Source organism: Hevea brasiliensis, chromosome 4, assembly GCF_030052815.1.
Source record: "Hevea brasiliensis isolate MT/VB/25A 57/8 chromosome 4, ASM3005281v1, whole genome shotgun sequence".
Lineage (NCBI taxonomy): Eukaryota > Viridiplantae > Streptophyta > Magnoliopsida > Malpighiales > Euphorbiaceae > Hevea > Hevea brasiliensis.
Genome location: NC_079496.1, coordinates 28551589 through 28566360, shown reverse-complemented (window position 1 = coordinate 28566360; position 14772 = coordinate 28551589).

Sequence of the window (14772 nt, the reverse complement as noted above, 5' to 3'; positions counted from 1 at the left end):
ATTTAGAAATTGTATTGATGCTCTCTCCGAAAGCAAGAATAGATACCTTCCATTGATGGAGTTATTTTGGCTGAGTTGTAAGTGAAGCCGAATCATTACATGAGATCTGAGGATGGGCGGAAGACAGATGGGAAATTAATGGGTTATGGGCAAAATCACCGAGGAAGAAAGCGAATATGAAGTGAAAGAAAATGGGTGCCTGTACTATAAAGAAAGAGTATGTGTACCGGATGATAAAGAGTTGAAAACCGATGATTCGAAAGAAGCACATAACGATGTGTATGCTATGCACCAGAAGCACAAAATGTACCATGACACGAAACTCCGATCGATGGCGGTATGAAGAAGGACATAGTTGACTATGTAACTAGATGCTTGACATGTCAGCAAGTCAAAGCAGAACATCAAGTTCCATCAAGTTTGTTACAGCCCATAAACATACCTGAATGGAAATGGGACCAAGTCACTATGGACTTTGTCAGTGGTCTACCTCTCACTCAGAAGAAGCATGATGCAATATGGGTGATTGTGGATAGGTTAACCAAATCAGCACATTTTCTGCCAGTTAGAACTGACTACTCACTGGAAAAGCTAGCAGAATTGTACATCAGTGAGATAGTTAGACTACATGGAATTCCACTTTCTATTATATCTGATAGAGACCCGAGATTTTCATCTAGATTTTGGAAGAAATTACAAGATTCCTTGGGCACACAACTCCATTTTAGTACGGCTTTTCATCCTCAGATGGATGGACAGTCAGAAAGAATAATCCAGGTAAATTTTGAAACTCATTGAGTTATTGTAAACAATAATTGAACTGATAATGATAATAATAACTGAATATATGTGATAGGTCCTCGAGGATATGCTGAGAAGTTGTGTTATTGAGTTTGAAGGAAGTTGGGACAGATACCTTCCACTGGCAGAATTTGCATATAATAATAGCTATCAAGCTAGCATACAAATGGCACCCTATGAAGCACTGTATGGGAGAAAATGCAGAACACCTGTATGTTGGACTGAATTGGGTGAAGATAAGCTAGTGGCGCCAGACCTGATAAAACAGACAGAGGAAAAGGTGAAACTGATAAAGGCCAATTTGAAAGTTGCCTTAGACCAATAGAAATCTTATGCTGACTTGAAAAGAAAGGACATTGAGTATGAAGTTGGCAAGAAAGTATTTCTCAGAGTATCACCGTGGAAGAAAGTGTTGAGATTCAGGAAAAAGGGAAAATTAAGCCCTAGGTTTATTGGCCCATATGAAGTTATTGAACGTGTGGGACCAGTAGCCTACAGATTAGCCTTACCAGCTGAGCTAGACAAGATACATAATGTGTTCCATGTCTCCATGCTCAGAAGATACAGATCAGATCCTTCACATGTCATCTCAGCAGAAGAAATTGTGGTGCAACCTGACCTGACATATGAAGAAGAACCAATTAAAATCTTGGCACGAGAGGTAAAAGAGCTCAGAAATAAGACAATTCCACTAGTAAAAATCCTATGGAGACATCACAACACGGAAGAGGCAACATGGGAGAGTGAGGAGACAATGAGACATGTAACACCCTCCCGGTAGCAACTCCGTACATTCTACTGTTCCGGTGACCGGTGTCGGTCTGGACAGCTAGAACGTCCGGAAAAATATTTAAACTAAAGTCAAGAACCAAAATTAACTCAAATGTTAATAAGAAAATTTTAGGAAAAATTTTAGAAATAAAATACAACCAAGTCAAATGAGCCGGTGCCCAAGCGATGGGTAACCAGAGGGAAGTTGCGGTTCTCGCAACGAGGAGCCCTATACCCGGGGGAAAAATTATAAAATAATTTTTGGGACTCCAGAGAAGGGTCATTAAGGTTCCTATGGCATTAGAATGCCAAGAAAATATTTAGAAAAATTTTTCAATCGGTACAGCCAATTTTGACCCGTTAAGCCAAACGGAGGGCATTTTGGTCATTTCGCCTTCAGAGGTGATTTTTGGCCGACTTGTCTAGTTAAGTAAATAATTAATATGACATAAAATATGAATAAATATTACTAGAAATTAAAGTGAAAATGAGTAGAGAAAAGAAGAAAAGAAAATGAAAGAAAAACCTAAATATGACATCACATGATGTCATTTGGAAGGCTTCCACCAATTACAACCCAACAAGCCAAATTAAAAAGAGAAAAATGACAAATGAAGAAACAAATTTTCTGGTTCTTCTTCTTCATTTGGACGTGAACCTCTTCTTCCATAGCTAAGTATATTCAAGCTTTTCAAAGCTTGATTCACCCATTTCTACCCAACAAAATCATAACCTAGCTTCACAAAAAATTAACCTAGCAACTTGAGTAACCTCTAGGCAGCCAAAAGAAGAAGAAAGAAGGAGTTTGGGTAGTTTGAAATTCTACCCTATTCAAGGTTAGTGCCTATTTACACTTAAATCTCTTTTAATTCATGTTAAAGACTTAAAGTGAGTAAGGTTTTGTGAATTAAATGAATGGAATCTATGTATATGGACCCTATGAATTTTCGGCAGCCCTAGGAAGGAATGAGTTTGATTGTATTAATGGACTTAGAGTGAATTGGAGATTATGTTTAAAGTGTATACATATATATATATACAAGAATGAAAGAGTTAACTAAAGAAATTGTGAAAACCATGACTTTGAGCTAGGGTTTAGGAGTGAAAATTTGACTTTACTTATGAAATTGTTAAAGAACATTCTAATAGTCAATTAGTGATCATTTGAGGTAAGTTGACCATAATTAGGAGTGAATTATTGCATGGCAAAGTGGAATGGGCAGGCTGCCCCATGAGTGCAAAGAGGTGATCAAATTTCAGTCCACTTGGACTGCCATATCTTGAGCTGTGTTGGTCCAATTGGTGTTTGGCCAATTGGACATGAAACTAGGCTTGTAATGGCACATTTTTGCTGAAGAAACCATGCCCAAAAGACCAAAGCAAGAGGACCAAAAGTTGGCCCTATTCCGGATACCCTGCAACCAGCACCTGCAGAAATGACCAAATGAACAGTAACTGTTCATTTGGCCATAACTCACTGTAGATATGGTCAATTGACCTGAAATTTTTACAGCAATAAGATAGGATATAGACAAACAACTTTCATGAATAACATCACCCCAAATTATGCCATTAACCCATTCAAATTATTGGGCAAAGTTGAGTTATCAAACCTGCAACTCTGCAGATTTTCATTTGAGCAGTAATGTTTGGAGGACTATAACTCTCTCTAGAAAACTTGGATTTAGGCGATTCTTGAACCGATGGAAACCTAAGGCATGGTAAAACATTTCATATGAAGAAATTTAGACCAAATTATGAACTTAACTTGATCAAACTACTGACCAAAGTTGGACCAAAATCTGCCAAAACCCAAAATTGCAGCATGAACAGTACACGTGAACAGTAAACTTATTTTGGCCATAACTTGAGCTACAAAACTCCAAATGGAGTGATTCAAAAAAGGAAATTCAACTAGACAAAATAAGGAACAACTTTCATGTTTACCATTTCCTCAAATTCCCACTGTAACAGTGCTTAATGGAATAGTAAAGTTAAGCTTCAAAAACTGAAAATTTTGTTTCCCTTGGTTTAAGCCTCGAAATGGTAATGGTGAACACTTCCAACAAGTTTTAAATGAAAAATGTGGTATGTTTGAAGTGCCAAAGCCAATGTACCTACTTTCTATGCAAAAGTCAACTTTTTGTTTGACTAATGAAGTGAATAGTGACACCAAAACTTGAAATTCAAAAATGTGAAACTTAAAAATGCAAAATGCCCTAGTAGGCCTAATGTGATTGGTTTGGATAGTTTGGCATGCCAATAGGGTATTGTTTTAGCAGTACTGCGAAAGGCTTTATGCCTGTGTTCATGGCTTTATGCCCGTATTCATGGCTTTTATGCCTGTATTCATGGCTTTTATGCCCGTACTCATGGCTTTTATGCCCGATTATGTGATATCATGGCTTTTTAGCCATACTGACTGCATACATGGTTGACGTTCTGTGTCCCATGGTATGACAGCCCGAGGCACCGCGGTGTCCAGTGCCAACGACCCGTTATCCATCCGATCGTCGAAGATAGGTTACTTGGGCATGGAAAAGTATAACTGTGATTGAACTGATTATTAAAGAAAATACGAAAATTAAGTATCAGGAACGATTACAAAAATACAAAGAAGCTCAAGATCATGAAGAAAATAATTAACGAAATGCATGAAGAAGTTAATATCATAAAACATGATTAGCCCTCGACTAAACAATAAATTAGTAATTATTCATCTCTTATGAACACAATAGCAAGGAAATTATTATTTTTATTTGCATATTATATTTTCTTGTATTATTGGCACCACTAAGCTTTATGCTTAGCGCGTCGCTTTTGCAACGCGTAGGTACTGAAGATTTGGACAGAGGGCCCAGTAGACCACAGATTCGGTAAGGCAGTTCACAGTTCTGCATAGTGTCCGTATCACCTCACCATCCACAGTGCATTGGTAGGACACTAGGTCCCATTTTGTATTTTGAGGTTTTTGTAAATTTTGTAATTAAACTCTTATTTTATCATGTGTATTTGAAACAAATGTAATATAATTTTGTATTAATGTAAGTACTTGTAAATTGTGATTATAAATCACATGTGAGAATTTATTTATGATTTGAGTCTAATGATGATGTGAAATGAATGATTGATAAATAGAGGAATTGTTAAGAAAATTGTGTTTGTGAAAGGAAAAGTGAATACATAACTGTGACTTGTACATGATTATCACATGAGATGAATGATTGAGAAATGAATGGTGAAAAATGTTGAGATTTTGATATTGAAGTTTGAGAGTGATGAGATGATTGAATATGATCATAGGAAGTGTTTTTCACAGGTTCTGAAGAACTATTTTCTCTATTTTTAGCCAGTACTCTGCCAGATTTTCTATAAAATTCTCGGAACCTCAAAAAAATTATAATTTCGATAAATGACTTAAATAAATTATATTTCACAAATTATATTCAAAAGCATGATATAAATTAATTAAGATAAAATAGAGTGCTCGGCACACTGAGTGGCATAACTTGCTCGGCTACACTGTAGTCGGGTAAGGGGTGTCACAAGACAACAGTTCCCTCATCTCTTCACATCAGGTAAATTTCGAGGACGAAATTTTTATTTAGAGGGGAAGAGTTGTAACATCCCCACTGTACGTGTTCTGTACGTTCTGTTGCTCTAGTGGCCAAATAACAGTCCAGGCAAGTCAGGATGTCTGGAACTACACTTTGGTGATAGTGAACAGACATATAATGATGAAATAAATAAAAAGAAAATACAAGAAAAATCAAAAAAAGATGAAAGAGAGAAAATGTGAATAAGTTAAACGAGCCAAACCCGTAGCGATGGATAACCGCGCCAGGAAGTTACGGCAAGGATCGTTGACTAACCCTGGACGCGGGGAAACCCCGAGAAATATTTTCTGGATATAATTAAAGGTTTACTGAGGTGTAATTGACATTGAAAATGTCAAAGAAAAATTAGAAAGTTAGTATAAATGAAAAAATTAAAAATTAAAGAAATTGGCGGTATAAGGAGTAAATCGGTGTTACAAAAAAAGTCCGAACTTGACGCGAAGAGGGGCATTTTGGTCAACTGATACCTAGAGTTGACTTTTGACTTAAATGTCCATGAAAAATAAGTGGTAATATATTTTAAAAATCCCATGAAAAATGAAATTCAAGATAACATGTAATTTAAGGGAATTGGAGGGCATAATTGCAATTAAAGGAAATCATGAATTAATGTAATTTTTAATTGTGATTAGTGGGGCATTAGTGGAGTATATAAGGACCACTAGGACAGATTTTTCCACTATTCATTTTCTTCCTCATTATTCTTCTTTGCCGAATTGAAATTTCTTCAAGCTTCATCCATGGCTGCCCCATATACAAGCCTTCATGCACCATTGATCAAGCCATGATTCCATGAAAGTATCTTCATTAAACTTGGTCTACACATCATGGGCAGCATGTAAGAAGCAAGAAAGAGGAGTTTTGGTGAAGTTTAATCAAGCCCAAGTTGAGGTTAGTGCTTAATCTCCCCATTTTCTTTCATTAGATCTTGTTTTGATCTTTGGGTGAGTTGATTTGTGAAGAAATTGAGTAAATTAATGTATATTTGGTGAGCCCTTCATTTTGGCAGCCAAGACATTCATGGGATTTTGATGTGTTTAAATGATGTAGATGAGTTTAAAGATGATGTTTGATAAGGGTATATGTATGGGAAGTGATAGGACTTGAATTGATTGAAATTGAGAAATTTAAATTATGGTTTGAAACAATTATTGGAGATTTGTGTTGTTGCTTCATTTTGGGTAGCTATGAACCCTTGTTGAGCTTGAGTTATTTTTACTTCTAATGAATGAAAATGAAGGTTGATTAATTCAAATGAAAGTTGTAGTAAGTTTGTGTTTAAGTATGTGCATGTAGTGTTTAAATTAAGGGTGCGAAATGGAACCTTGATGCCTTGAGCAAACTTCCATGTTTGGCAGCCCCTAATAGCATGAATTTGTGTGTGAACATGTGATTATTAATGGTATATGCTAATGTTAAATTTTGGGCAGCAAGTGTAAGTGACATTGAAGTATGAAAATGTTGAAGTGTATGTGTAATATTGACATTGAGGTATGTTGAATTTTAGTGGAAGTGAATGTTGAACTTAATGATAAATTGTGTGGATTGAGCACTTGAACATTCTGCCCATAATTGTTGCTGGAATTGTGTGCAATAGATGTATGGAAGTGTTGTTGATTGAATATTGTAGTAATGAGGAGGAGAAGGAACATTAAATTAGGAGTGTATGAACTTTGTGCAGGTTGTATATTGAAGGCAGCACCTAAATTAGGCCATAAGTGCCAAACTGTGAACCCAATTGGTATGAGGCCAATAGGGGGTGAAACTAGACACCAAATAGGGCAACTTTCATGTAGAAAGGTTGCCAAAATTCTGCCTAGAAACTGACCTTAAAAAGTGACCAAATCCGGATTAGTGCATTTAAGGCCTGAAAACTGACCATTTGGGCAGTAGTTAGTGTTTAGGCCATAACTCACTCAAAACAGGTCCAATTGACGTGAAATTTTGACCATGAATAGTTAAGACCTATATCTACAAGTCTCATGAAGACACCCAAGCCCAGAAATGACCATAAGCAATTCAAAAAGCTTGCACAAGTTCGGGTCCAAAAACTAGCCGAACCTAAAATGACCTAAAATGACCTAAAGTGACCAATTTTGATACATTTTGACCAGCAATAGTAAAATGTCCATAACTTGGTCTACATAACTCAGAATGACATGAAATTTTGCCCCGCGTTCCATAAGACATAGACCTACAAGTTTGTAGTTTGGACCGAAACCCAAAAATCGAGGAAACTAGGTCGTCCGGCTAGGTCAAAATAGTAGACCGAAATCCGGTAAATTGCAATAAAATGCAATACACTTGGAAATGAAATTGGTAACATATACCAACACTAAAGGGCTATAAAATGTGACATATTGGTAACATTAGAATTGACTCACGTAGAGTGCATCAAGGGTCAATATTATAGGTTGACTAATGAAATGAATTGAAGAGAATAGTACCAAGAGAAATAGGACTTTAAGCTAGACAAATCTAGCAAACAAAAATTGAGAAATTAACCAAATTTTGCACTAAAGGTGCAATCTGTCCAACTTTAGTAAATTGACCATAACTTGGCCTATACAACTTGGAATGACCTAAAATTTTACCCCGCGTGCAATGAGACATAGAGCTACAATTTTGCTTCTTTGACCAGAAGCTAAAAAACCAAGAGAAATAGGACTTTAAGCTAGACCAATCTAGCACACAAAAATTGAGAATTTGACATTTACATACAATGATGCTTGAAGCAATTTGGCAATGAATGCCAACTTGTAAAAATGGTAAATTGCACTATATTGGCAGCATATTGAAATGCAAATTGTGACATGTTGATACTAGAGTCAACTTATCCATGATGTATAAAAGGGTCAATATTTTCATTGACCAGTGAATTGTGTAATGACCAGTAAACCCTAAAAATAAAGAAATAAATATTTAATCTTGTAATATGCCCTAGTTTGCCTAGTTGACTAGTTTGGATAGGTTGGCATGCCAATAGGATTCTGACAGCTGTTCTGTAAATGACTTTACGTCATACTGTGTTTTATGGCTTATTATGCCATACTATGATTTTAATAGCCTATTGCTATACAGTTTGTGTTATTATCCTCGGCTTAATGCCTTATTGATTATATGGCTTTTTAGCCACACTGTTTGCACACCGGGAGATACTTTGTGACCGATGGTGTGATGGCCCGAGGTACTAGGTACCCAGTGTTAGTATATCCGTTTATCCAGTCTGGTCAGTGTATAGGCTATATGGGCAGTCATTTAAAACATTTTTCAATTCGGGAAGCTAAGTTAAGTATAATGAAATTTTAGTACAATTACATTAAGTATAGAATGAATGAGTAAAAGAAATTAGCAAAAGAAACATAACAAAAATATAAATTGCAGAACCGTAGAGACTTGAAATACAATACAGTGAAAATAATTTGTATACTGGGTAGTATTACTGAAAAGTTATAAACTAAGCACTTCCAAAGAGGAACAAACTAGTATATCAGATCGTTGATACTAGAAATACCATACCAAATTAAATTGATTCTTGAGTATCCGAATTACGATTTATTTCTTTCTTTAATTGTACATATTATTTCTTGTTATACTATTGCACCACTAAGTAGAAATGCTTAGCGCGATGGAATTGCTTCCTCGCAGTCTTCAAGGTAAAACCGATGGTATCGAGATTTTTGGAGTCGGATCTGCGAAGTGTCAGAAGAATTGAAGGTTGTCACCTCCTCAGCAATGCATGTAGATAGGGCTCATATTTATACATGTTATGTATTTTGTTCATTCTAAGTATAATGTAAATTATTTGTACATCCTGTACTTGACAAATTTATGTAATTAGTTGGCAAATTATGCAAAATAATAAAATGTAAGAATTTTGATATATGAGTTAAGTATCTGATCATGATGATTCTGATTGAGATTGAGTATTTAAAATTTTGAGACTGATTCTGAGTTGTGAATTTGAGTATATATTGAAATTGTTTTTGGCAGGTTCAGAAGAACTGTTAGTCCAAATTACTGCCAGTACTCTGCTGGATTAGCATTGAAATTTTTGAATTTTCCAAATTAGTCAGATTTTGATAAAAGTAAAAATAGCCTAAACCTCAGATAAAGTTTTTGAACAAGTAAATCTAGAACTATAATGAAATCAGATAAGATTAGGTGCTCTGGCACGCCGTGTAGCACGTCTTGCTCGGCTACACTATAGACGGGTGAGGGGTGTTAGACCTTCCCAACCTCCTGTGAGGACCCTTTCCCGTGGCGCTCAAGTTCTGATCCAATCGCTGGAGAAGAACCGGACTGTTTGGGAAAATCCAGGCTTGGCCAAGGTCCTGGGGGCCTCGATCTGCCTTCAAGAGGATCGAGATAGGTTATCCCCGAACAATCTTGATGACATCCTGACCCGGACAATGAGCCTGAACATGGAGAGTTTGGTGAACCAGCACATTGTTCGGGAGAAGGCTCACCGTCTGAGTAAGGAGGTGGAGAAGATGGGTCACGAAGTGGCTTCCCTCCGATCCCAACTTTCATCCGCTCAGAACTACATATCTGAAATTAAGGGGCGAATGAAGTTCTACGAGGATAAGCTGGCCGAGCAAGCTCAAGTTCTGGCTGAGCGATCTCATGCTCTTGAAGAAGTTCGGGCGCTCCGAGCTGGTGAAGTTGCCCACCTCACTGAGGAGCTCAAAGCAAAAGAAGAAGAGGCGGTGACAAGGGAGGCCGGCGCTTATGTGAACGCTCATAGGGATCTCTTAGCCGAGCTCTGGAAGCGATATCCCGAGGAGGACTTCTCTTAGATGGTAGATCAGGCTCCCCAGGATGAAGGTGAGGATAGTGAGGAGGAGGCTGAGGGTGAGAGAGGAAGCGAACAAAATGTAGATCAGGCTGGGGGTGATCCTCCAGCCGAATGACTTATATAAACTTGAAATGAAATGAAAGTTCCCCTTTTGTTAAATGATTGGATGTGATCGGAAAGTCTCTAAATTGCATAAGCACTTGATTGTCTGAGCATATTAGAACAACAACTAAGAGTGATTATTAATCTAAGTGTAAGAGGTCGAAAAACGCAATAAGCATGAGATCGACTGGGAACTAACACTAAATGGTACTTGATAAAAATTGGAAATTTGACTTGAATACTTAAGATCGAGATCATCATTAAACTGGATCAAAACCTTAACTTTATTATTCCCAAGCTTTTAAATGAGAGATCGGCAATAAGACTTGTGGCACGAAGGCTTAATGTTAGTTCAATCTCTTTTGATAAGAAAGATCGGAAATATAATTGACTGATCAGGGGACTTGACAATTGGTTTGAGAGATCGGTGAGGCTTTAAATGATATGGGGACTTAGTATTAATTAGATTCCTTTTGAGGAGAGATCGGAAATGTGGTTAGTTGGTAAAGGGAGACATAGTGCTGGGGATCGGTTTCGAAGTTTATTGATTTCAGGGATCGGCCAAAATATGGTGTCGACAGCAGCCTATAAGCATACCTGAATGGAAATGGGACCGGGTCACTATGGATTTTGTTAGTGGTCTACCCCTCACCCAAAGGAAGCATGATGCAGTATGGGTGATAGTGGATAGATTGACGAAGTTAGCACATTTTCTACCAGTTAGGACTGACTACTCATTGGAGAAGCTAGCAGAATTGTATATTAGTGAGATAGTTAGACTGCATGGAATCCCACTTTCCATCATATCTGACCGAGACCCAAGGTTTACATTGAGATTTTGGAAAAAGTTGCAAGAAGCCTTGGGCACACAACTCCGTTTTAGCACAGCTTTTTATCCTCAGACGGATGGACAGTCAGAACGAGTAATCCAGGTAAACCTAAGAACTAATTGAATTTTCGTAATTAATAAATTGAAATGATAGTAACAATGTGAATTATGTGATAGATCATGGAGAATATGCTAAGGAGTTGTGTCATTGAGTTTGAGGGGAGCTGGGATAGATATCTCCCACTGGCAGAATTTGCATACAACAATAGCTACCAAGCTAGCATCCAAATGGCCCTGTATGAAGCACTGTATGGGAGAAAATGTAGAACTCCAGTGTGTTGGACTGAATTGGGTGAAGATAAGCTAGTAGGACCAGACCTGGTGAAACAGACTAAGGAGAAAGTGAAGATAATCAAAGCTAACCTGAAGGTTGCCTCAGATAGACAAAAATCATATGCCGACTTGAAGAGAAAAGGAATAGAGTATGCAGTTGGTGATAAAGTGTTTCTCAAAGTCTCACCGTGGAAGAAAGTACTGAGATTTGGAAGAAAGGGTAAGCTAAGCCCTAGGTTCATTGGCCCATATGAAGTCATTGAAAGTGTGAGACCAGTGGCCTATCGGCTAGCTTAACCACCAGAATTGGATAAAATCCATAATGTATTCCATGTTTCTATGCTGAGAAGATATCGCTTAGACCCTTCACATGTCATTTCCATGGAAGAGATTGAAATCCAACCGGACTTGACATATACAGAAGAACCTATACGGATCCTAGCTTGAGAAGTGAAGGAACTGAGAAATAAACAAATTCCACTAGTGAAAGTGCTTTGGAGGCACCACAACACTGAAGAGGCAACTTGGGAAAGTGAAGAGATGATGAGGCAACAGTTCCCTCAACTGTTTGCATCAGGTAAATTTCGAGGACGAAATTTTTATTAGAAGGGAAGAGTTGTAACATCCTCACTTTAGCGAGTCCGTACAGTCTACTGTTCTGGTGACCAAGCTTGGTCCGGGCAGCTAGAATGTTTGAAATTATAAATAGACTAGAGTGAAGAGTTATTAAGAAACTAAATAATGCTCATACAAATCAAGGAAAATTTTTAGAAACCAAATACACTAAGGTTAAACGAGCCGAAACACCAGGGATGGGTAACCCGAAAAGGAAGTGACGGTGAAGGCCGTTAGCAACCCTAGACCAGGGGGAAAAATTTTAAAATAATTATTGGGACTCTAGAGAAGGGTCATTGAGGTTCTTATGGCATTAGAATGCTAAGAAAATACATAGAAAAATTTTTCTATCGGTATACACAATTTTTGCTTGGAAAGCCAAATGGAGGGCATTTTGGTCATTTCGTCTTCAGAGATGATTTTTGACCAACTTGTCCATTTATGCAAGTGAATTATATGACATAAAATATGAACAAATATTAATGAAAATTTATTTTAAAATGAATAGGCAATGAAAGAAAAGAAAATGAAAATAATGGGATTTATTACCTCATGCTTATGTAAGCATGAGGTAATTAAAAATGCTATGGCCTATCAAATTAAAGCAAGACAATTAAAATACAATAAAAATAGAGAAAGGAGGCAGAATTCTAGAAACCCAAACAGCAGCCCTCTCTTCTTCTTCAAGCCGCCCCAAACACCTCTCCTTACTCCACCATTAACAAACCTTTCAATCTCCATTTCCCTAGCTTTCTTTCACTAAAAACCCTAATTGTCAACAAAAAAATTTGTTCTATCATCTTGGTGATTCTTGTGGAAGCAAAAAGAAAAGGAAAACAAGAATTTGAGCAAGTGAAAAATTCACTCCATTAGAGGTTAGTGACTTAAATTAGATTTTCTCTTTAAATTCATGTTGAAGGAGCATGATTGAGTGTAAAAGTGCAAAGAAATTTAATAAATATCATGTGTATGCCCATCCTATAATTTTGGCAGCCATAGATGTGGTAAGGTTTTGATGATTTTCATGGAGCTAAAATGGTAATAAGGCTGCCTTAACAATAGTCCCTCAAGTAAAATGATGAAATGCTAGTTAAATGTAAGATTGGAGATGATAGGGTTAGGGTTTGAGTATAAAATGAAGACTTTGAACATGCAATGGTGAAAGTGAATTTTAATGGTCAATTAGTGACCATTTAGTGATGTGTAAACAAGAAATGAAGTGGTTTGTGTAGTGAGAATTGAGATTAGTGTGGCTGCCCTTGGTGACCTGCAGAATTGGACATGAGTCCAGCAGGTTTGGGAAGCAATAACTTGAATTATAGAGGTCCAATTGGTGCAAGGCCAATTGGACATGAAACTAGACACATAATGGCACAACTTTGGTGAAGAAACCATGCTTAGAAAACCAAACCAAGTTGACCAAAAGTTTGCCCTAATCCGGGTGACCTGCAATCTGCCTGGGCAAAATGACCAAATGAACAGTGTTTGGTCATTTGGCCATAACTCAATGTAGAAAGGTCCAATTGACCTGAAATTTTACCAGAAACAAGCTGAGATATAGACCAACAACTTTCATGAAGAAACCTGACCCAAATTATGACCATAACCTAGTCAAATTTCCAACCAAACTTAGGTTACCAAATCTGGCAGAACCAGTTTTGCCCAGAATTTTGGAATCTGTCCAATCCGGCCAGTTATGGTGTTTAGGCCATAACTTGAGCTACAAAACTCCAAATGGAGTGATTCAAAAAAGGAAATTCAACTAGACAAAATAAGGAACAACTTTCATGTTGATCATTCTTTCAAATTCCCACTGCAAAAGTAACTAATGGAATAGTAAACCCAAAGCTTGAAAACTGAAAATTCTATCCAATTCACATTGAGCTTAGAGATGGTATTGGCAACCAATACCAACAAGTTTAAAATACAAAATGTGGTATGTTGATGATATATAAACTAATTTACCTATTGCCAATGCAAAAGTCAATATTTTGGTTGATCAATGAAATAAATAGTAATCATAAAAATTCAATTTCAAAAAAATTACATAAATGAAAAGTGTTAAATGCCCTAGTAGGCCTAATGTGATTGGTTTGGATAGGTTGGCATGCCAATAGGGTTCTGTTAGCAGTACTACATATGGCTTCATGCCATTCTATATTTCATGGCTTTCCATGCCATTCTATGACATAATAGCCTTTGGCTATGATATTGAGTTGTTATACTCGGGTTTAATCCCCGATAATTATTATAGCTTATTAGCTGTTCCGTTGCACATCGGGAGACACAATGTGACAGATGGTGTGATGGTCTAAGGTACTTAGTACCCAGTACCAGTTTACTCGTTTATCCAGTCCAATCAACTAGTATAAGTTACTCGGGCAATGCTACTAAATCTTACAAAACTTTAATCGAATAATATTGCAATAAATATTTGAAATTAAGTCTACCAAAAAATGTAAACATACATTCTGCATACATATTTTTATTTTATTTTATTTTATTTTATATTGTCACCACTAAGCAGAATTGCCTAGCGCGTCGCTTTTGCCATGCGCAAGTACTGGAGACATAGCTGGGGAGTCTAGCAGACCTCATACAGGGTGAGCTTTCAGATCTGCATTCAGAGTTCAAAGTCACCTCACAATTGCAGTGCATTGGTAGGACATTGGGCTACCTAAGTCTTTTGTATTTATAAAATTTTGTTATGTATATTATAAACTCATGTAATCATATTTTTGCTGTAATTATCCATGAGCTGTGTTCAGAAATAAATATGAGTATTTCTCATTGAATTGGGTGTGATATGAGATGAATGTGAATTTTGAGATACTGAATTGATTTGAGAAATTGTTGAACAATGTTAGTGGTTGACTGAGATTGAGATTATAATTATATTGGAAGTG